The sequence below is a fragment of the Narcine bancroftii genome, chromosome 2 (assembly GCF_036971445.1).
Source record: "Narcine bancroftii isolate sNarBan1 chromosome 2, sNarBan1.hap1, whole genome shotgun sequence".
NCBI lineage: Eukaryota > Metazoa > Chordata > Chondrichthyes > Torpediniformes > Narcinidae > Narcine > Narcine bancroftii.
This window is the reverse complement of record NC_091470.1, coordinates 99,383,055-99,406,762: the sequence shown is the minus strand read 5'-3', so window position 1 is coordinate 99,406,762 and position 23,708 is coordinate 99,383,055. Positions and strand designations below refer to the sequence as shown.

At 46.0% G+C, this 23,708-nt stretch overlaps 1 protein-coding gene and 1 long non-coding RNA gene across 11 annotated transcripts in view; one reads left to right on the top strand and one right to left on the bottom strand.

Moving 5' to 3' along the window:
* Positions 1-2,287, bottom strand: part of LOC138753988 (2-oxoglutarate dehydrogenase complex component E1) — a 121,648-nt gene extending 119,361 nt beyond the window's left edge. For 5 of the 7 annotated variants that reach the window (XM_069917669.1, XM_069917672.1, XM_069917667.1 and 2 more), the window contains exon 1: positions 2,165-2,284. The gene's annotated coding sequence lies outside the window, so the exon portion shown is untranslated. Of the gene's footprint in view, positions 1-1,940; positions 1,997-2,164 lie in introns of those variants that run through there. The other 2 variants (XM_069917676.1, XM_069917668.1) reach the window with 2 other exon arrangements.
* LOC138753994 (uncharacterized) lies at positions 1,902-23,145 on the top strand. 4 transcript variants are annotated; one of them, XR_011351538.1, is made up of 6 exons: positions 1,906-2,148; positions 8,825-9,180; positions 9,959-10,060; positions 16,961-18,524; positions 18,861-19,027; positions 22,909-23,145. It is a non-coding gene; the product is annotated as an uncharacterized lncRNA (long non-coding RNA). The 4 variants fall into 4 exon arrangements; XR_011351537.1 differs by having other exon boundaries at positions 1,902-2,111; positions 16,961-19,027; XR_011351536.1 differs by having other exon boundaries at positions 1,902-2,148; positions 16,961-19,027.
* Positions 23,146-23,708: the final 563 nt, after the last annotated feature.

The window sequence follows — 23,708 nt, the reverse complement described above, 5'->3', positions numbered from 1 at the left end:
CACATCCAGCTCGGGGTGTTCACCCCACATCCAGCTCGGGGTGTTCACCCCACATCCAGCTCGGGGTGTTCACCCCACATCCAGCTCGGGGTGTTCACCCCACATCCAGCTCGGGGTGTTCACCCCACATCCAGCTCGGGGTGTTCACCCCACATCCAGCTCGGGGTGTTCACCCCACATCCAGCTCGGGGTGTTCACCCCACATCCAGCTCGGGGTGTTCACCCCACATCCAGCTCGGGGTGTTCACCCCACATCCAGCTCGGGGTGTTCACCCCACATCCAGCTCGGGGTGTTCACCCCACATCCAGCTCGGGGTGTTCACCCCACATCCAGCTCGGGGTGTTCACCCCACATCCAGCTCGGGGTGTTCACCCCACATCCAGCTCGGGGTGTTCACCCCACATCCAGCTCGGGGTGTTCACCCCACATCCAGCTCGGGGTGTTCACCCCACATCCAGCTCGGGGTGTTCACCCCACATCCAGCTCGGGGTGTTCACCCCACATCCAGCTCGGGGTGTTCACCCCACATCCAGCTCGGGGTGTTCACCCCACATCCAGCTCGGGGTGTTCACCCCACATCCAGCTCGGGGTGTTCACCCCACATCCAGCTCGGGGTGTTCACCCCACATCCAGCTCGGGGTGTTCACCCCACATCCAGCTCGGGGTGTTCACCCCACATCCAGCTCGGGGTGTTCACCCCACATCCAGCTCGGGGTGTTCACCCCACATCCAGCTCGGGGTGTTCACCCCACATCCAGCTCGGGGTGTTCACCCCACATCCAGCTCGGGGTGTTCACCCCACATCCAGCTCGGGGTGTTCACCCCACATCCAGCTCGGGGTGTTCACCCCACATCCAGCTCGGGGTGTTCACCCCACATCCAGCTCGGGGTGTTCACCCCACATCCAGCTCGGGGTATTCACCCCACATCCAGCTCGGGGTATTCACCCCACATCCAGCTCGGGGTATTCACCCCACATCCAGCTCGGGGTATTCACCCCACATCCAGCTCGGGGTATTCACCCCACATCCAGCTCGGGGTATTCACCCCACATCCAGCTCGGGGTATTCACCCCACATCCAGCTCGGGGTATTCACCCCACATCCAGCTCGGGGTATTCACCCCACATCCAGCTCGGGGTATTCACCCCACATCCAGCTCGGGGTATTCACCCCACATCCAGCTCGGGGTATTCACCCCACATCCAGCTCGGGGTATTCACCCCACATCCAGCTCGGGGTATTCACCCCACATCCAGCTCGGGGTATTCACCCCACATCCAGCTCGGGGTATTCACCCCACATCCAGCTCGGGGTATTCACCCCACATCCAGCTCGGGGTATTCACCCCACATCCAGCTCGGGGTATTCACCCCACATCCAGCTCGGGGTATTCACCCCACATCCAGCTCGGGGTATTCACCCCACATCCAGCTCGGGGTATTCACCCCACATCCAGCTCGGGGTATTCACCCCACATCCAGCTCGGGGTATTCACCCCACATCCAGCTCGGGGTATTCACCCCACATCCAGCTCGGGGTATTCACCCCACATCCAGCTCGGGGTATTCACCCCACATCCAGCTCGGGGTATTCACCCCACATCCAGCTCGGGGTATTCACCCCACATCCAGCTCGGGGTATTCACCCCACATCCAGCTCGGGGTATTCACCCTACATCCCCAAAACCAGCCCGGCGTATTTCCTTCTCCACCCCAAACCAGCCCGGGGTATTTCCTCTCTCCTTTCCCCCTCCACGCCCCCCCCCCCCCCCCACACAAACCAGCCCGGGGAATTTCCCCACCCCCACATCCGAGGGATCGGGGCTCAGCCTTTCTTCGCCGATACCCCCTCCACCCCTCGCCGGGTGACCTTGCAGAGTCGCCCCCGAGGCCTTCCTTGGCCATGGCGATTCGTCGCCACCTCGCCGGAGGTCCCACCTTTCCTCGTCCACCTGCAGGGGCGATTGGGCAAACCCGCCGTCAGTCAAAATGTGCATAGCCCGTCGCCTCACCGCCATTGGCCGGTGGCGCTGCCAATCCGATGACGTGGCCGCGTTTTCCAACCGAGGGAACAGTCCGGCGATTTCTGACCGTTTTTTTGGAGCTAAAGTAAGAGCCTGCCATCGCAAAACATGACCGTTCACAGGTAGCGTCGTCATTACCTAGTCCAGGGTGTCTGCCTCTTGTGATGAATCCGTACTAAGTAATTGTTCTATCGCTGACGAGAGTGCGCCGACCCGGCTTTCGCGAGAAATAACATGGAAAACAGGGCGCGCGCGCTGAGTTAAGGACCGAGACGCGCCATGCGTCATGACGTCAGCAGCGATGGGGAGGTGCCCAGAGACAAGATTGACAGGTGGCTGGGCAGCCAGGTCCAAGGGCTTTATTGAACATGCAAGAGTGATCTATTGTCAGAAAGAGTCCATGGCCCATCTCGTCGCAAGCGAAGATGAACAAGGTGCCTTGTAGCTTTTCACCTTTTGGCACCGTGTGGACTTGGAGGCGAGTGGTTGCCCAAGACAAACGTCTCCCTCTGGGTCCCACTCCATTGACCCTGGCGGAGTGCGAGTGACGCAGGATTGCCCCGCAGTGGTCTGTTCCAAGACCATGCTTGTTGGCTGTTGTCCTTACGGATCCTTCGCCCACCAGGTTTGCTGCTGCAGATCGCTAGGGAAACTGTTTCCCGCGCTCTGTCACAGCTGTCAGCCTGACTTGTGCTATTTGCCCATTGCTGGGGCCCTTTCCAGATAACTGACGGCTGGGCGAGCCGAGCCCTGGGATTTGAAGTCAGAGTAGCCTTCTAGTCTTTGCCTGAAGAAGGCAAAACCTACAAGGCAGCAGGTGGGTCAGAAAGAGTACATTCATGACATCACATACAACCCTGGGATTCTTTTTCTTGAGGGCGAGGCAGAATTACCAGCAACCTCATTGAGGACCCCTTCCACCCTGCATTCAGCTGCTCTTGTCAGGGGAAGAGGGACAGCAAGATCAGAGCCAGCACCACCAGGAAGAGGAAAGGCTTCTTTCCATGGACAGCGAGAATGCTGAACGACCAAAGGAACTGCTCACACTCACCCTCCGGGACTCTCGTATTCAAGAAAAAATATTTATTTATTTTTGTACATGAATACGTCCTATATATGAGAAAAAAACACACAAATGCTGGAGAAACTCAGCAGGTCAAACAGTGCAAATAAAAGCAAAGGTGAAGATACATCACCAACGTTTTGGGCATCTCTCATGATCCCTCACACCTTGATGAAGGGCTCAAGTCCAAAACGTTGGTGATGTATCTTTACCTTTGCTACATAAAGGCACTTTTGACCTGCGGAGTTTCTCCAGCATTTGTGTGCTTTTTCACTTCACTGTTTTACCCCTTGTCCTGTATCTGTTTTGTTGTCTGTATGTGTGTTATGTCTGGTTTGTGTCTGCGTGTTTTGTACTGAGGACCAAAGAATGCTGTTTCGTCGGGTTGTTCTTGTATAATCAGGTGACAATAAACTTGACTTATTTGTAGTGGAGGCATAAATTGGGGTAATAATCTCCATCAGTTACTGCAGCCCCACTGGGCTGCATAGCCTCCTGCTCTACTCACTTTACACTTATGACTGTGTAGCACGGTATGACAACATTTACAAATTCGCTGACAATACCATGGTAGTGGGTTGTTTTAAAAGGGGGCGATAAGTCGACATACAGGAGGGAGATTGAAAACTTGGCTGCATGGCACACGGTACACCTGCCAGACCAAAGAGCTGATTGTTGACTTCAGGAAGGGAAAACCCAGAGGTGGAGAGGATGAGCAAATTTAAGTTCTTGGGAGTCACTATCTCAGGAGGACCTTTCGTGGACCCAACACATGAAGAAAGCACGTCAGCACCTCTGCTTCCTCAGGAGTTTGCAGAGGTTTGGCATATCAGAAACCCCGGCAAATTTCTACACGTGTGTGCTGACCGGCTGCATCACGGTCTGGTATGGGGACACCAATACCCCTGAGCATAAGGCCCTGCAAAAGGTAGTGGACACAGCCCAGGATGTTGGTTGGGTGGGGTGGACTTCTGAAACATTTCACTTATGGTGTCATGGGTTCACTGAGTGGTAGGAACTTCGCTCAGAAAGATAATCCCTCAAAAGGATAGCTTATATTGAGTTCAGAAGTCTCTGTGAAAGTAATGTGAAGCATCCTGCAAAAACCTCACTCCCTGAGTTTGTTTCATGTGTTGAGATTTTTTTTTCTTTTAAACATACCTTGACCATGTCTACAATTAAAGAGTAATTGATTTATAGTGGTAGCAATGGTGAATGCAGAGAAGCACGAAAGTCTGCAGAGACTGATTGTAGTGAAGACACACAGAAATGCTGGTGGAACTCAGCTGGTCTTGCAGAGTTCAATAGGAGGTAAAGATATATTACTGACGTGTCGGGCCTTTTTCAGAATCAGAATCAGAATGGGTCACAAAATTCGATGTTTTGCAACAGCATCACAAATATAAATCACCTTAAAAATAAAAATAGTGCAAGAAAAGACAAAGTAAGGCAGTCTTCATTGATCATTCAGCAATCTGATGGCAGCGGGGAAGAAGCTTTCCTTGTGCTACTAAGTGCTCATCAGGCTCCAGTACCTTTTTACTGATGGCAGCAGTGAAGAGGGAAAGGCCTGGGTGATGGGGGTCCTTGAGGAGAGAGCCTACTTTCTTATTGCGCTGCCTCTTGTAGATGCCCTCGATGGAGTGATGTTGCAGGCCAAGTTAACAACCCTCTGGACTTTTGTCTTGACCTGAGTGTTAACACCTTCGTACGAGACAGTAATGCAACCAGACTGAATGCCATCCACAGTACATCTCTAAATGTTTTTAAGAGTCTTTGGTGACATACCAAATCTCATCAAACAGAAGTATAACTGCTGGTGAGCCTTCTTCATGATTCTATCAAGATGGAGGCTCCAGGACAGATCCTCAGAGATGTTGTCACCCAGGAATTTCCCTTCTAAGGAATAAGCAAAGAACACAGGACATTAGAATAAAGACTGGGAGGAGCCTAGACACAAAAAAGGTGTTATTTGTATATGATGAGGTTAGTATAGATTTTGTGAGAGGAAGAGATTGTGTGTACACTGGGGAAAAGGTAACAGGGAAGAAGGGGGGGCAGGGGGTTTAACAGAAGCTGTAGAAGTCAAAGTTGGAGGGTGCCAAGATGGAAGATGAGGTGTTTTTCCTCCAATATGCAAGTCTCATTCTGGCAGTGCATAAGGCCATGGACAGACATGTCAGCAAGGGAATGGGACGGGGAATTGAAATGTGTAGCCACTAGGAGTTTCATGCTATTGCAGTGGACAGAGCTGAGATGCTCAACTAAGTGCTCTCTGAATCTGCACCCAGTCTCTCTGATGTTGAGAACATTGGGAGCACATGATACAGTAGATGACTCCTGTTGCTTCCCTTGGAAGGACAGTTTGGGACCCCTTATGGTGGTGAAGGAAGACGTACGGTCGCGAGGAGCATCTCCTGTGCTCATAGGGGATGATTGGTGGGAAGGAGTGGAAAAGGGACTCACATAGGGAGCGCTTCCTCCAGAAGGCGGAGAGGGGTGGGGAAGGGAGTACGTGTCTAGTGGTGGGATCATGCTTAAAGTTTTTTGGAAATGAACCTGTTATCTTAGCAAAATTATGCAATAGAAATGAGGCAGCAGATGGAATTAGTCCAGGTGGGAACACTTGATGAAGGCCTCGAGCCTGAAGCGTTGGTTATGTATCTTTATCTTTGATATACAAAGAACACTGTTTAACCTCGGGAGTTTCCCCAGCTTGGTAAATAATAAAGAAATTGCATTTGATTGGGGCAGAGACAGGGATAAATAAAAGACTAGTTATGGTTGGAAAATTCTTTCCTTATTTCAACTTGTAAAAAAAATATCCCTTGAAAGGAGATGACTTTCCATAGTGATGCTCTGGTTCTCATCTTCAAAAAATTCTATAGTTTCTGGTATAGTCCTTGCAGTTTGAAGGGTGGCAAATGTTGAAGAAAGGAGGAAGAGAGAAATAACAACACCAAGCTGGGGAAACTCCCGAGGTTAAACAGTGTTCTTTGTATATCAAAGATAAAGATACATAACCAACGCTTCAGGCTCGAGGCCTTCATCAAGGTACGAGGCTACAGGGATTACAGATGGGGAAATGTGAGAGAGACTCCCACAGAACTCTCTTCAGAGGTCAAAGGAGAACTTCAGGATGGGCATTCCTCAAAGGGATTACACAGAGTTTTGCAGTTGACAGCAGTAAAATACGAAAGTCTGCAGATGCCATGATAGAGGTAAAAGCATGATGCTGAGGAAACTCAGCAGGTCAGTGTACTTTATAAGGCAAAGATAAAGATACATAACCAACGTTTCGGGCTTGAGCAAGGAAGAGAGAAATAATGGGTCAATCTAACAGAGATAGTTGGTAAACAGCTGGAATATTTAATAAAAGATGAAATAAAGAACACCTCAAAGAATCAGTTACACAAAATTAATATTGGTTTAGGTAAGGAAAATCTAGTTTGATTCATCTACTGCAGCTCTTTGAGATTGTGATGAACAGAGTAGATGAGGGCAAACTGTGGATATGGTCGTTCTGGATTTTAAAATGGTTTTTGATTAGATTCCTCACAAAAGATTGGAAACATGGAGTTGGGGGTAATATTCTGACATAGACTGAGAGCTGCTTCTCACACGAATGATAACTAGTGGATATCTGCTTGGGCCCCATTGGTTCACAATCTGTCACAATGTTTTTCCTGAGGGGAAACCAAATACTCAAGCGACAAAGCTTGGTGGAACGGTGAGTAGAGAGAGCATGAAAAGAAGCTTCAAGGAGTCGCGTACCTGAGCAAGAAGATAGATGCAGTCTAACATGGCATCCTCTTTGATGCACAAAACATTATTTTTAAAATGGTGAGAGATTCAATGATGTTGATGTTTGAGGTGTGCCTAAGTGTTCTTGTACACAAATAACATGCAGGTCCTGCAAACATTTAGGAAGGCAAATGGTATGCTGGCCTTTATTACAGTGGAGTATAGATGTCTTAGTGCAATTACCAAGAGCCTAGGTGAGACTGCATTAAATAAAGATACCTTCCACAAGGCGAGTGCAGTGCTTTCACAGACAATGATTGTTTATGACAATTGATTGAGATCTCACTGAAACTCTTCCCACTTCACCTTTATGTTGGCTGCCTCAAGCCTCATTGCGTCCCTCAGCATGTACTCCTGCAGTCTGGAATATGCCAGTCGTCAGCATTATCACACTGACAGGTTCACGGTCTGAAAGACCACAGGTGTCGGGTAGACCAAAGTGCATCTTTCACCGCGTTGATGGTCTTCCAGCTTCTGGATGTACATATATGTGTGCATCCCTGAGAACAAAGGATAAATGGTGTGGAAAAGTCCAGCTGACTGGGATATTGCACGGCCAGGCCCCTCCTTCACAATATCAGGACAGATAAGAACCTTGGAGCACAGCGGCACTTGCTTCCATGCATAACCTGATGCAGCCACACACGAAGGCCCTCATTGTCTGGTGACTTGTACGTGGGGACCCTTCAAACTATTTCCATTTTGGATCCCCATATGAACTGGAAACCTGCTCTGTTGACCTCCAGGTCAGAAGTGCAGGGGATGGGCCACACATGCTCCACATACAGCAGTACCGAGAACCTGATGACCAAGATCTTTCCTGTTATTGAGAAGGACCACCATGCCCACAGACCCAATTTCTGGTAGACCTTTGTGATCTGCTCCAATTTTTGTTGCACACCTCAGCCCTCCAAAACAGACTGTCAATGCCTTCAAGCAGTCAGATCTGACTGAAGGGATGGTAGACTGGTCAGACCAGTTACCAAAGAGCATTGCCTCGCTCTTCTTCTGGTTTAGCTTGGTGCAGACTCAAACTGGCCACAGATGCTGATCAGTCTGTGGACCAATTGTGTGTCCAAACAGAAGACATAAACGTTGTCCATAACAGGGAGGCCTTGACCTGAGTGGCTCCACTGCCTGGCAACATCACTCCTCTAATGCTCTTGTCCTTCCTGATGGATTCTATGAAACACACTGGAGAGAGCAGTCACCTTTGCCTAACTCCAGACTTGATGGGGAAGCTATCAATTTCCTATCCATTGATCTGACTGAGCTGCAGATGTCAGTGTAGAACAGTTCAATCTAACTTCAGATTCTCTCCCCAAAGCACATTTTAGGGAGCACATTCTTCATGTACGTGTGCAATTGAAATCCAGTCGAAAGACTCCTGGTCTAAGCTGACCATGCAGGCGTCCACCCCACTGTCTTACACGCAAGGATGTCAGAGAATTTCCTGCCTGGAACTGTTCAGGTTCAGTCCAGGTGGATCATCTAGCCCAGGGCAGACATGACTTGATTGGCAATGGCTTTAAACAGGATTTTGTAGTCAATGTTTAACAATTATATGGATCTCCAATGACTACTATCTTTCTGTTTGAAGATGAGGGTGGAGTCTGACAATGTTGCTTGTCAGGAACGTAGCGTTGTATATTTTCAGCAAGTTCAGGCCCACCCAGTCCCATAACTCTGCTGGTAAGCCATCACTTTTAGTAGTTTTACTTTACCCAAAGAAATGGATGGAGTCTCTCAACTCCCCCAGAGTAATTGGTTAGTCCAGACTCTCCTGTTTGCTTTTGTCTAAGATCTCCATGATAGAAGCAATAAGTTTTGAAAGGCCATTCTCTCTGTCATACTGTTCGGCATAAAGGGATCTGCTGATTTGCTGTATGTCTGTCCGCGAGATGTGACTATGAATTGTTCTCTTCTTTAAGGCTGTGGATTACTGAGCTCCTGCTGCAAGAAGAAGAGACATGAGCACATCTCATCCTGCTCTACTGTGCGGACTCTAGATCGGAAGACGATCTTGGAGGACTTCAAGCAGTGTGCCAGTCCACCTCTCAGAGTTCCTCGCTCACATCCACTCCTGTTGATTACAGGAGGAGGAGTTGCTGCAGATTAGTCTGGAGCTGGCTCAGTTCCCTCTGCTCCTGTCTTGCTCCAACCAGCGTTTCAGGCCCAAGTTCTTCATCAAGGTATGAGGAAAAAGAAGACAGGCGCCTGAATACAAAGGGTGTGGAAAAGGAGCACAAGCGAAAGGCCATAATTGGACATGGATGACAAAAGAAAGGTGAGAATTATCGGGGGAGGGGTGTGACACTGTGAATGCAGAGCTGAAGGTGGGGGTAACTGAAACCGGAGAAGTTGACTTCTGGTGCCCAGATGGAATACGAGATGTTGTTCCTCCAATTTGCATGTGGTCTCACTCTGGCTGTGTATAATGCCATTTACAGGGATGGGAATGGGGTGGGGAATTGAAATGGGTTGCAACTGGCAGATCTCCGTTATTGCGGCGGACAGAGCAAAGATGCTCAGTGACCTCCCAGTCAGCGTTCGCTTGTGATTGAGGACTGTTCTAAGATGCAGGTCTCTAGTGATTCTATGAACCGTCTACAAACTGTCCTCAAAGCGAGATGTACTTTCCAATAATTGCAAATTCCATGTGCCAAAGGTCAGCCACTGAACACAGATCTGGCCGTTAACCACCAGTACGAAGGAAGGGCAATACGCTTTTAGAGATGTTGTTATGCTTTTGCTTTGATTGAATGGTGAAATCTTGTTTGAGTGGCAAGTTATAAAGGGAACTGAGACGTCATTAAGTCAATATAGTTGTAGTGATGTCACATGAGTAGGTTTTGTTTGACTTAGAATCATGTAGCTCATTCACCCCTCGTCTATCTGTGCTGAGCCACTTTGATGGGCAGCCAGCAAAGTGCCTGCAGAACACTTTATTTCAGAGTTTAAAGGAATTGCTCATTTTACTTCAAGTAAAAATTGACTTCACTTTGTAACAAATCAACTTTTTCCTAAGTAGGTGCACAAGTATTTTCTATCTGTGACTGTTATAGGTTGTACAAACCAGAGCTGATTCCAAGGGAGTAGCAGCATTGTTGTTCCCGATCTAAACAGAAGATTTGAACGTCCTCGGTGGAATAGGAACCTGAATGAAGGTTAGTGGCAGGGCCAGATAATACAAGTTTCTGAAAGCATAACGAAGTGGGACACATGGTGGGTAGAATCATTCAGCAGAGAGAGACACTTCATCCCATCATCTTCCTGCTATAAACCAAAAATAACCATTACATTAGGTTCATCTGCGAAAATGAAAGTTGTATGCTGAGTTGAAATCCTGCATCAGGGCTGAGAGAACTGTTGTTATTTTTTTAAGAAGCTCCAAGGTCGCCTGACAGAAGCCAAAAGCATGTTTATGTTATGTTTCTCTCTATATTTCTGGTTATAGCTTCCACCTTAAGATATGGGCCCCCTTCCCAGTGAAGTAGACAAGTTTTGGTTTCTTCTGTACTCTCTTAAAAAAAACATTTAAAAGAATATTTGCAACACAAGACGAAAACAAAGCTTTTACTTAAATGTGCTATGCCCCCCCTTCCCCCCCCATTGAGAATAGCTGCTCCATACCCATCCCATCATCAGACTTATAAGGCAGTCATGTCAACCCTCCACTACCTATAAATACATTATTTGTGCAATGGATCTAATCACCATATTTAAAAGATGTCTGAATGAGCACTTGATGTGGCCAGATGCAGTGGAATTAGACTGACTACTTACTTCACAGCCAGCATTTGATGTACACCTTCAAGTGTGTAAATTTCTGTGATCCTAGGCCTGACCGGCAAAACTTTTCCCTCCCATTATTTGGAAACCGACATGCCAAGATCAATATCAGTGCCAGATATCAGACTTGCTGGGAATTTAGAAATGATAGCTTTCCTGACCTCTGGAGTCAAAGTTTGTTTAGTTAAGCCATCGAATGATAACAGGAGGTGTTTCCTTTTTCTGAAGCGTATGATTGGATGGAATGGAGGGGCAGGAGCGGGGCAACTCAGGACAATGAAAAGTCAGTATAATTTAATAATGATTTATTGATAATATGGCATTGTTTCTGGTATCCAGGTGAGCTATACAGCTCTAATACTGTTGGCAAAATAAATGTAAAAGACATGAGAGAATTTGACAAAGTATTCTCAGCCAAGAGCCTGTTTCATACTCTCACTCGTGGATGAAATACTCCATTGTAAACCCTTAATAGAATCAGAATTTTAAAAAAAATAAACTTGTAGATGAGTGTAGATGCACTTGGTGACTAGCCTGGAACTGATGGGCTGAAGGGCCTGCTTCTGTGCCTTTGACTCTACTTCATTCTGTTCTCTGCCCGAAAGGGAGAACTGGATGAGTCAAACTGCATGGGACAGTGAGCTATTAATAACACTTCAAAATATTATGCATCACATGCCATGATCACGATCACAGATTAGGTTTTCAAAATGAAAAATAATTGCTGAGTACTGACTGTTCAATGAAGTGACTTTTAACAGAAATGGCATTCAGCAGAGATCCAAAGAAATCCACGGTCTACTTGTGATCCTTATCGCCACGGAACACACCATTCGACTCACCAGGGCTTCGGACAATGCAGAAACACACAGGATGGAGATCCAACCAACAGCACACACAGCCAGGGAGGAGGGCACCCTGGCACCACCCTCCAAAGCCCAGAAATCCAACTCCAGGCTGTCGCAGAGCGACGTCCATGGAAGTGAAGGCAGACAGGGTGCAGATCAGTGCAGTGATGATTGAATTGGGCACAGGTTACTGCAAGGCTGCCCCTGCTCTCAGCACTGCTCCTCTCAGTGGGCGACCCATTCAGATGAGCACCAAATTAGGTGACAACTGCCAGAAGAACTTTGTAGGTGAAGATTTAGCCAGACCAGAGCCCATGCTGAAGCTGGTCAGCCTGCTGAGGCACAACATCATGGTGGACTGGGACGGGGAGGAAGCTCTCTTGGCTCACATCGTCCACAGGACCATAAGGATCCTCCCCGAGGACCCCAGCCAGCAGCAGGGAGAAGATGGGCAAGATCCTCATCAAGACTTTCAGCACCCCCACAATGCACATTGCCTTCCGGTCTGTCCTCTCGCTCTACTAAGGCCATCACCAGCTGTGTGGTGGAGTGTGGCCAGAGTCACCCACATGGTGCTCTTGCACGAAGGCTACATCATGCTCCATGTGACCAGAGTCCGCTGACCTCAATGACCTCCTCAAGATGCTCAATGAGGCAGGCCACTGATTCACCGAGAGCAGGCTCCACATCGTTAGATGATGCTACACCTCGGTCAACTTTGCCTGGTTGTGAATGAGCATATGATGGAGTAAATCATCATGCTGGATGACAGGTTCCGCTGCCCAGAGGCACCCAGTCCGAACCCTCCCCTTGGTCTACTACACATGCATACCGAATGGACATCAGGAGCTCCCGAGTAAGTTGATGGGAGGGTTCAGACTCGAGACTCAGGAGCTTCAGTGTAGGTTGCGGGGGGTTTGGAGTCGGGACTCAGGAGCTCTGGTGTAGGCCGGGGGGAGGTGGGAGGTTCGGAGTCGGGAACTCTTCTGTAGGCCGAAGGGAGGGTTTGGACTCGGGTGAGTCCCGACTCTAAACCCTCCCCTCGGTCTACCAGACAGGCATCAGGAGCTCCAGTGTAGCTATGGCAGATGCTATTATCTCACTGTTCAAAAATACGTGGTGCGGGAGAGGGCTATGGGGTCGGGGGTGCTGCCGGGCTGAAAAGGCAGGAGGAGCAGTCGCTCCCTGCTCCCACCCCCACCCCAACCCCCCATTATGCCCCTGCCTGGCCGGCACTGGCTTAATACAAAGTGGCCACAGGGAAAGGAAAATCTGGCTGGGTTCAGATCTCGGCCTGAGCACAGCCATAGTTTTGTGTATTTTGCACAGTTGTGTGTGGACCTACTGTTTTGGACTGTCATTTTAAAGGATGGATTTCTTGTGTATGTGTGTGTACTGTATGGGCCGGCCCACTCTTGAACTTGTGACTCCTCCCTCCCCGATATCCCCATAAAGGCTGTTACACCCAAACCCCTCCCTTGGAACCGGGCCAGCAACATGCAAGGTGTGCTGACACCTTTAAAGTGATTAAACCCTAGTAATCATGATTCTCTGTCTGATTGTGGTTGATTGGTAGTTTCTTCACCATTGACTTGCCTCAGTTCTTCAAGGATAACCAGCTCACTTATGAAGCCTGTGCATTTCACACTTTGTTAGGCCCAAACCAGCAACAAGAGGGTTAAATTTTAACTCTGTATTTATTAATAACTATTAATATTTCTTACCCAAATTAATCCTACTAGATGCCTCTAATAGTAAATATAGATATATTTATAAAAACTGTGTATGTGAAAAAAATACCCAGATCATTTCATCCGTGGATAACATTTAAAAAAAAGATAAAACCCCAGGCCAGTCCAGTCAAGTAAATCAGTCCAAAAATACATTCCACAGAATTCACTCTCAAAGTTCAATGACTAAGTTCAGTTCTTCAAATGATAACAAAAGGATGTTGAATGAACATTGGGGATGTTGCTAGGCAGTAAACTTATGAATCCTTTGCAAGTTTCTTCACCCTTGGTTCTTTAAGATTTTTTTTTATTAACCGTATTTTTATTTATTAACCACCTCACTTATGAAGCCTGTGCATTTTACACAGCTTTCCACAATTTCCTTCTTTGACTGCAGACTCAAAGTAACCTTTTTTTGGCACACTCAAATTCAGTCAGCCAGAACTATTCTCAACATAGAACAAGTCTTGGCTCTACGTATCCTGGCTGCTCCACCGAACTCTCTCTCTCCGCCTCAGCAATTTGGGATTCTCCCCTCCTCTCCTCCTCAGAACCTCTCGCAATTAATGCATTCCTCTCTTATTCTTATCTGCCCAGCTCGACCTTGGCAAACCAGCCCTGAGCTGTACCACAATCAGTGTTGTACAGTTCTCAGTAGAAATCAATCCTTTAAAGAGACAGTCCACAGTCCAAAAGGTCAATCCAATATAATAGTTATTAATAAATAAGAGTTAAATTTTAACCTTTTTGTATTGTGTCCTGTTGTTTGGGGCATAACACTATGGACTCACAGACACATTGGTGCTATTATAATGAAATGCACAGCAAATGTGTTGCTAAAAATCTTGAACACCCAGTGCAACAAAAGATGGGCCAGTGACAGCGCTGGCGCTAGCTCAGGTGCAGTTCGGGGGGGGGGGGGGGGGGGGGTCCTCTCGCAATCTGATCTGGTAGGTTTAACAAATAATTATCAAAGAAATCCTGGTGGAGTCCCCGGTGAAAACTCATGCAAACATGGGGAGAATGAAACTTCATACAGACAGTGCGGGATTTGATCCCCTGTCCCAAAATGTCTGCTTGGGGTTAGACATTCTTTTAATAAACTGGCAGTTACAAGGGGTCAAATTTAGGCTTCTACAACTTTACTGAGTAGGATGAAGCCTAGGGGCTTGGCCCCCCTTATCCTCCGGACCCCCAGGCTTCAGCCTAGTCAGTCTAATGGTAAATCAGCCACTGCTGGGGTAGCTCCTGGTTGGTTGGCTCCTGGGCCTGGCCAAGTTGACCATTCATGGGTCCAGGCACAGGCAGTTGAGGGTTCGACCTGGGCTAACTGCATGGCCATTTTCCAGGGTTACGTCTATGCCTGTGTCGCTGGAGAAGGAGCATGCAATATCCACAGGAATTTCTGGCCCTACAGGGGCTCAATTGGGATCTGGATAGTGATGATCATATTATAATTTGAAAGTGTAAATAGTGTGTAATTGATGTTCTATAATATTGTATTATTATTTCTTAAAATTGGAATAAAACAACCTACGTAAGAGGAGGAAAAAAAAGAAAAAAATATAGCTAGCCACTGGTTCTCAACCCTTCCCTTCCCACTCACATCCCACTTTTAAGTAATCCCTATACCATCAGTGCTCTGTGATAAGTAAGGGTTTGCTTACGGTGGGATGTGAGTGGGAAGGGAAGGTTGAGAACCACTGCTCTAGACCCAATTGTTACTGAAATATTTTGCTTGAGAAAAATTGTCATTGGCCCATTTCCTTTGAAGTTATGAAACAGTGCTCATAACGAGTCAATGAGGTACGATTAAAACAGTGGTTTTCAAACTTTTTCTTTCCACCAATATCCCACCTTAAGCAATCCCTTACTAATCACAGCACCGAAGGCATTGGGATTACTTAAAGTGGTATGTGAGTGGAGAGAAAAAGGTTGAGAACCACTGAACTAGATGCTATGCTGGCTCAGTTTTGTGTGCATTGCTGCATTAATGTTTATACTTCTTTCTGTTTCCTTAATATGATTCAATGTTCTGAAGGAACAGTTTCCTAAAATACTCTGCTGCTTGAATCAGAACTGTTTTCTCTTCACAATGCAAAACCACTTTTAAGTTTTGCCTTATATGCCCAATCCCATATGCAATATGAAAACTACCATATTTGGAAGCTTGAAATAAATTACCCATTTAAGGAAACGTCAGTGACTCAAACAATCCTGTAACCTTCATAACATAAATTGGCATAGATTATATATTTATTTGTTAAGCTCCACAATTATGATTGAAATTTTAACTTTATACAGAGAAGCATTACTGTAAACTCCTCCTTTGTTCATTGATCGGATTTGTGCTGGGCAACATTTCAATAGGTGCTACCTAACAAGTATCAGATTTAGCAACATTTAAATGGAAACAAACACATGCCAACTTTACATGTCTATTATTGAATAGTTTCCCCAATCTGACCTGTCGTATTCCACAGGTACTCAGCCTCTGGTGACATTTGTAATTTGGGCCTGTATGAAACTTTGAGCTACCCAGCTCAATTCCACTTCCAGCACCAGGCCCTGCTTCCTCTAAGCAATTGTCCACATAATTCCAAGGTCCTTCTGTTCTTTCATTTGTCTCCATGTATTTATTCCTTTGCCTTGTTGCAACTTCCAGTGCATTACTCTGGATTGAATTGGCCACTTAACTACCGAACTGGCCAGACCGTATCTTCCTGTAGTTTAAAGCATCTGACTTTTGTTTTAATCAAGCTACTTACATTTGCGATAATTACTATACTCTACAAAGATAAGGGATTAAGTATCTCATACCCAGTTGCCTTCCAGTTTCCAAGTCGCTTCACTGCTTCTTGGTTCAGTCAGGAGAAAGTTCTGTGCAAATTAAGTCTCCAATGTGCACATCTTTTTAACAAGAAAATACAATGATCAGATGTCTTTCTTCTCTTTGGCTTGGCTTCGCGGACGAAGATTTATGGAGGGGTAATGTTCACGTCAGCTGCAGGCTCGTTTGTGGCTGACAAGTCCGATGCGGGACAGGCAGACACGGTTGCAGCGGTTGCAAGGGAAAATTGGTTGGTTGGGGTTGGGTGTTGGCTTTTCCTCCTTTGTCTTTTGTCAGTGAGGTGGGCTCTGCGGTCTTCTTCAAAGGAGGTTGCTGCCCGCGAACTGTGAGGCGCCAAGATGCACAGTTTGAGGCGATATCAGCCCACTGGCGGTGGTCAAATGTGGCAGGCACCAAGAGATTTCTTTAGGCAGTCCTTGTACCTCTTCTTTGGTGCACCTCTGTCACGGTGGCCAGTGGAGAGCTCACCATATAACACGATCATGGGAAGGCGATGGTCCTCCATTCTGGAGACGTGACCTAGCCAACGCAATTGGATCTTCAGCAGCATGGATTCGATGCTGTCGGCCTCTGCCATCTCGAGTACTTCGATGTTGGAGATGAAGTCGCTCCAATGAATGTTGAGGATGGAGCGGAGACAACGCTGGTGGAAGCGTTGATCAGATGTGTAGCAAAGGTAATTTACACCAGAACTGTAACAAGAAAGCAGTATATTGTTTCTTTCCAAACCAGAATTTTATTCAAAAGGTGCTTTAATAATTGGTTTTCAGGAGAATAAGTTGTACATACACTGACATTCATCTTGGTTTAATATTTCAATTATTGCATCTTTCACTTTATTTACAGATGAATACAACCTACAAATAAGCAACAATATCACCCAAGCATATTCTGTCCTCCCCACCGTGGCAGTATCCATAAACAGATGACAGTGTCACAATTCCCACATTCAAAGAGATTAATCACACAGGTTTGATGTTCTTTACAAGACTGGGAGGGTAACAAAATTATATTTAGAGTAATGGGGTAACTACTCAACAATGAGGTGCAAGATGCTTCTGGGAAGACCTTGGGTGGAGGAAATATTCTCAAAAAAATTGCAAAGGTGGATTTTCTACAAGATCCAGAGTTGTACTTTCTGGGAGATATTGGGAATGCGAGTTTTAGATTGTCCAAATATAAAATTCAGTTGGTGAAGGTCGCCTTGGTGGTAGCCAGGAAGTGTATAACGGATACGTGGAAGTCTGACTCCCAGTTGAATACCACACGATGGAATATGGAAATGCAGAAACTACTAACAATCTAAGGGGGAGACCTGACACATTTGTTAAAGTGTGGCAACCCTACCTGAAACACATGGGCATGTAGATTGGCTAGTTCCCCTCCCTTCGAAATATGGACACCATAAAAATTTGTCCCAGCTGGGAAAGGAGTAAGGAAAGCGGAACATGGTGCAGGCAATGTACATTCTTTCAGTTTGTTGGGGTTTTTTTGATTTTTTTTTTAACCTTTAGTTAGCTAGGTCATTTTTGTTTAGGTTTCAGTGAGGACTGAATTCCATTTGTATTTGCATAACTATGTTTGGGGGTAAAGGAGGGGGGAATAGATTCTGTATGTTGTATGAATGTTGGAAAAGATGTAATTTATCATTTGAATTGCTTTATGAATCTATAAAAACCAAAAGAAAGTATTCCAAAAAAAACAATGAGTTGCAACTTTTATTTCTCTATAGCACCACCTTACTGAATTTGGCTTCATTATAGCAGAAAAATACTAAGCAGCTTTAGCCTCTTTCACGTTAGTGAACTGCTAAATTGGCAGTTCAACGAACCATTTTAAAATACCAGTAGAACTGCTCACACTGGAGTTGCTCACAATGGTTCTCTGAGCCGTTTCACATTCACTACCTGGCATCACAAAGGGGTGTCTATCCTCCAGAGGTGATGCAATATGCACTCGCAGGAACTGAGATCTTCCCCTTCTCAACAATGGCAGATGACAATGCGGTCAATATGATTGTCTCTCACCATGTCTTACCAACATCTTTAACAAGATGATGCAGTGTCGGAGCCCGATTTATGTGCTCTCAGGTGGGAAAAGTTCATGGAAAAATTGAGAAGCAAGGAGGATTTTAAGGAGGAAACTCAAGCTGAGCTGAGTAGCCATCGGCAAAAGCATCAGGTTATCTTGAAGCATTTTGAATGGCTATATAATAGTAGATGAATGTGGAGGAGAGAAAGACCACAGAGGCCTATGTTCTGGTCTAATATCGTTGAGAATTTTGCTCATTTTAGAATGTCTCATAGTACTTTTGGAACTCCTCAAGCCAGAACTGAAACATATGACCACAAACAGCTGAAAGCGTATGGAGCCTTGGCTCAGACTTGTCATTGCTGGTATGCTACCCCTTGTGAGTATTAATCCATCAGTTGTACCTTTGGTGTGGTGTGGATGGTGGTGGACCAAGTGACTGTCGCCTTGAGGGAAACCCTCATGAAACATTTCATCGACCTGCTGAGTGGAAATCACCTTCAGGAGACAATCAATATGTTTGCAGAAAGGGGAGATCCAATGTGTGCTGGTGCCATCGATGGCACATATATTCCCATCATTGCCCCACATAACAGCACAGTAACCTACTACAATCAAAAAGGGTGACCACAACTGCCAGTAAGGATCATGCCACAAGTTACGATGTTTTTTGTCTTCACTTACATATGTCAAAGCAGTGCTTTTGTGGTTCCAGCTTCACAGATGTGTATATGGGTTGGCCTGGACACACCGATGATGCTCAAATTCTTGCCAACTTGCCCATTTACAGAAAGGCTGGAGAATGCAAGCAGTTATTTCTTTCCACGTGAAGCAAGTCAATGTCACACTCTACAGTGATGCTTGCAACATGTTCATGAAAAGGTATCTACAATGTGAAAAAGGCCTTAAATGGTGTATGTGTACGTATGTACAGGCACAAGGACGGGATGATTGGGTGGTCAGGTCTGACCCTTGCATGGGCTAGATGGGCTGACAGAGGTTATATGAGAAACCTATACATCTGCATTGCTCTGCCCAGAGTATCCAAGATTGTTAACAGAGTGGTAATCGCCTACCCACTCAGGAATTAGCTGATAAACACTGACAATATTACACAAAATTATACAAATCAGAATTACTAGAAGATGAGAGCAAAATGGAAGAATTTTTGCTGAATGTCAAACTTCCAAGGCTGGAAGAGAAAGGATAGAATTAGATACTCCCTTCAAAAGGGAAGAAATCAAAAAGGCCTTGGGCACCCTACGGGCTAATAAATCACCAGGAGAACCTGAGTTTTATGGACAATTCAAAGATTAATGCCCCTGTTAATGGAGGTCCTGGACCACGCTGTGGAAACAGACCCTCCTGGAGTCATTCTCAAAGTTAACAAAGAATAGAGACACAGAAAAAAAAATTGTCACACAGACCAATATCCCTGTTAAATGCTGACTATAAGATGCTAGTGAAAGCGTTGGCTAATAGGTTAGGGCAATACTTGCCAAAACTGATACATATGGACCAAGCAAAGTTTGCTTGATAAAGCATTCGATTGTTTGGAATGGCCCTTTTTATTTAAAACACTGGAAACATTTGGTACAGGCAGAACATTTATAAATTGGATAAAAACTTTATACCATAAACCACAAGCTAAAATAATAACAATTTATCAGATTTCAGCTGTGTTTCCCTTGAGTAGGTCGAGTAGACAGGGATCCCCCCGGCCCCAGTGCTTTTTACTGTAGCGATTGAACTGCTGGCGGAGATAAGAAAGGCTTCAAAGTCGGGCAAGTACACAAAATCAGTCTATTTGCCGATGATGTGCTATTGTAACTATCAGACCCAGCTAAATCTTTGGAAAAATTACAAGCAACACTAGAAAAGTATGGAAGAATATCAGACTACAAAATAAAAATATGGACAAAAGCGAGATAATGTCATTAACAAATTTTGAATATGAAAGATACCAAAAATGAAGTAAATTTAAATGGAAGATAGATGGAATAAAATATCTTGGTCTATATATAGGGTTGGGAGTATTTCATTTGTGTCCCTGGTAGCAATAGAGCTATGCCTGCACTGAGTCAAGAGGCCTTTTCATACAGTCAAAAAGCCAGAGTGTAAATGTGGAGATTCTTTGCCCTAATGTTGGGAGACTTACCTCCATGAATACATTGTGGCCAGCTCCAAGGAGCTAAATGCAATCCCTCTCAGGCGAAGGATTAGCACTTTGCTCTGCCGCCTCGCATGAATGTAATGTTGCTGGCTAGGGGGAAGGCTGGTGACATCAGCCCATGACCCATCTCACTCACCTCTGTCCCTCCATGACCCCCCCCACAGGGCAGGGGCGGCCCCACCAGCCACTTCAGCCGTCAGGACAACTCGTCAGCACCAGCGGATCAATATGCAGCAGAGTTGGAACTATTCTGGGAAATGCAGAGCAGTTCCACTGCAAGGGGGATTATGGGTAATGAAGTCTGCCATTGCCCAGTGCACATGTATGACATCATGTGACCAGTAGCCATGCCTCCTGAAAGCCACACCAACACCCCAGCTGCTTCCAGGCTAAAAGGAGCCATCGAAGCAGGCTCTTGTAGACTTGCATGAAAAGGAGTTCCTTTTGTCTGTTCGTATCCCTCCTGACACCAGGTTAGGATTATTGGCCAGATCCAGCAACTAGCACAGGGAATTAGAAGAGCTCCGGCAGTGTTGCTGCAAGCTGCAGGAGGCAGTACAAGTTGTCCAAACTCGAGGTCTTGAGGTCAGAGGGCCTGAAGTTGCCTGCAGGTCTGGCTGGCAGCTGGATCTGCTAAAAAAAATAAAAATCAAGCCCTGGTCCAGTGCAGTAAATCACTGGACGCGTGGCTGGGGGACAGGGATATATGGTTAAAGAGTGAAGAGGAGTGGATGGTGAAGGGAGGAGACTGGAAGGAAGGTGTTGATAGAGTGAGGAAGGCTGATGGTGGAAGGAGGAGGAATTATGGCGAAGGTTGGAGGCACGCAGGAACACTATGTGGAGAGGAGGTCCCTCATCTGGCCCATCTGCAACTCCTGCAGGTGATCATTCATGCAAGACTGGCAGCATTTTGCTGGCACTCCTGCCGGTCAGCCTCCCAGTTCCTGCCTCTCTGCCCTTGTGTTCCCACCAGCCTCCCCTCCTCTCTGCCTACCTCTCCTGATGAAGATGATCACACTCCTGATCTTTTTGGTCAATCTCATGGAGCAATCCCTGGATCTTCCATTGACCTCCTGGGCCCTGACAGGCTTCCTCCTACCTTTGGTTCTTGGAGAGCAATGGAACACTTAGATTAGAAAGATGGCATTTAATGGGCAAGCACTCACAAAATACATTAGAAAAATTGGACAGATGTGAAAGCAGTTCTTACCTAGCTCTGGCACAGCAGCAAATGAGGTCCTGGGAGCAGATGAAGTATCAGGGCAGATGAGGTTTTGGGGGCATTGGTGGTCTCCTCCAGTCCCAAAGTGGATGAAGATACTGGTGAATCTACAGGAGCCCTCTCAATGGGCTGAATGTTGGCAATCAAGAACACAGGGTTTGCTGATCTGGTAGGCCATGTTGTAGCATGGCCAGTCCAACCGGTCGGTCCCTTCCACTCCTACAATTGTGATCAACCTGAAGAAACTTCCTCCAAAAATGCTTCAGTTTGTTGATCACCTGGTGCTTGTCCCTGGCAAGCCCCATGTCTGAGTCTGGAGGCAATCCTTTCATATAATGCGCCGTCTTTAATTGTGCCTGTTAAATGATGAGAGGCCGCCGCCTCAGACCTAGTGAGAAAAGCTCCAGTACCTCTTGATTCCCCCCCCCCGTTTGAGACCAGAATTATTTCAAATAGTAATAAAAAAATGGGGAGGAAGTTGAAAATTCTTCTTCCTCTCTGACAACTCTTGCAGACTGACTCACCACACCATCGCACACACAAGTCATCAACGCATTACTAATTGGACCAGGCATATCCCCTGTCCTGTTCACACTGGGTGACCTGGCACGCCGGCAATGATACTACCTCCCTAGGCGGTGCATCCCCGCAAATATTGCGGTCAGCAGTACTGTTGAAGCTTCCTGGGGTCTGAAAAACAATAATGGTGGGAAAAAAATGGGGAGTAATTAAAAATTATCTACAAAATCTTGATTTTCAAAATATTGTCACCGATAAAAGGATTAAACATTGATAAACAGACCTTGCTTCCTTTATATAGCCTGTTGCTGTTGAATGGCAACTTGCTGATTTTTAACGAAAACAAGAATGTCTGCAGGTGCTGAGATTGTAGTAAATACACAAAATTGCTGGAGAAACTCAGCATATCCTGCAGCATCCATAGAGGCAAAGATATATCACCAACATTTTGGGTGTGATCTTGTTTAAGGGAAAAGTACAATGAAGTGATCAGACCGGAAACGTTGATTCTTTGCTTCCTATGAATGCTGCTGGACCTGCCGAGTTTCTCCAGCACTTTTGTGCATTTTCTAATTTTTAATTTATCTTTAATATTTTTCATGTGGTATGCTTGCCTTTAAAGTTTCTTTATTGTTTAATAAAAATTGTTACTCAGGCACAGATCATTAGGACATACAGTGAAAGTAAGATATCTATGCTATTTACATTGTTTGGGAATTACTGCCAACCCTCCCCATTCCCAGTTAGCCTGCCAATCTCTCCTCACCAATATATTCCCTACTGCATGAGATTTATATAAGGAGTGATTGAATATGGCGAGTTAGACCATCTCATCCTTTTGTTGAATAGAACCACTAAAAGTTACACATCTTTGGTCCAGTTGATGTATATATTACAAGACACACCAGAGATTGCAGATGCTGGAATCTGGAGCAGAAAAACAATCTCCTGGCAGAACTCAGTAAGTCGATGTACCAAATTGCTGGAGAAACTCAGCAGGTCCCACAGCGTCAAGAGAAGGCAAAGATATTGAACCAATGTTTCAGGCCTCAGCCCTTTGTCAAGGTACAATTTTTTTGTATTCATTAAAATCACAGTGCCTGCACTTTGTTTAACTCAGTAGTTGAGCAGTGTACACCGAATTTCATGATTTGTTCTCGACACTAAATTCTGGTTTTGATGGGTATTAAGTTGTGCCATGAAGCACCAGCAGGTGGCAACAGAGAACAGTGGTGTGAGGTGCTTTGAGGGGAGATGCAGATCTCAGGAAGACAATTCAGATATAGAAAGATTTTTAAGTGGGGTGGAGAGTGCACCAACAGTGAAGGCATTGAAATGTTTCGGCCCTGTGCAGCTTTGCTCTCCAATGTCAGCATGGTGGTCTGAGAGCAACAAGACTGGAAGAAAATAAGAAACATTGATAAAGAGTTCAGTGTAGTGGTTAGCGGCATGCTATTACAGCACCAACCTAGGTTCAAATCCAATGCTGTAAGGAGTCTGAACAGTGGTCTCCCCAATGGTGGTCTGAGAGCAACAAGGCTGGCAGAAAATAAGAAACATTGATAAAGAGTTCAGTGTAGTGGTTAGCGGCATGCTATTTATTACAGGTTCAAATCCAACGCTGTAAGGAGTCTGAATGGTGGTCTCCC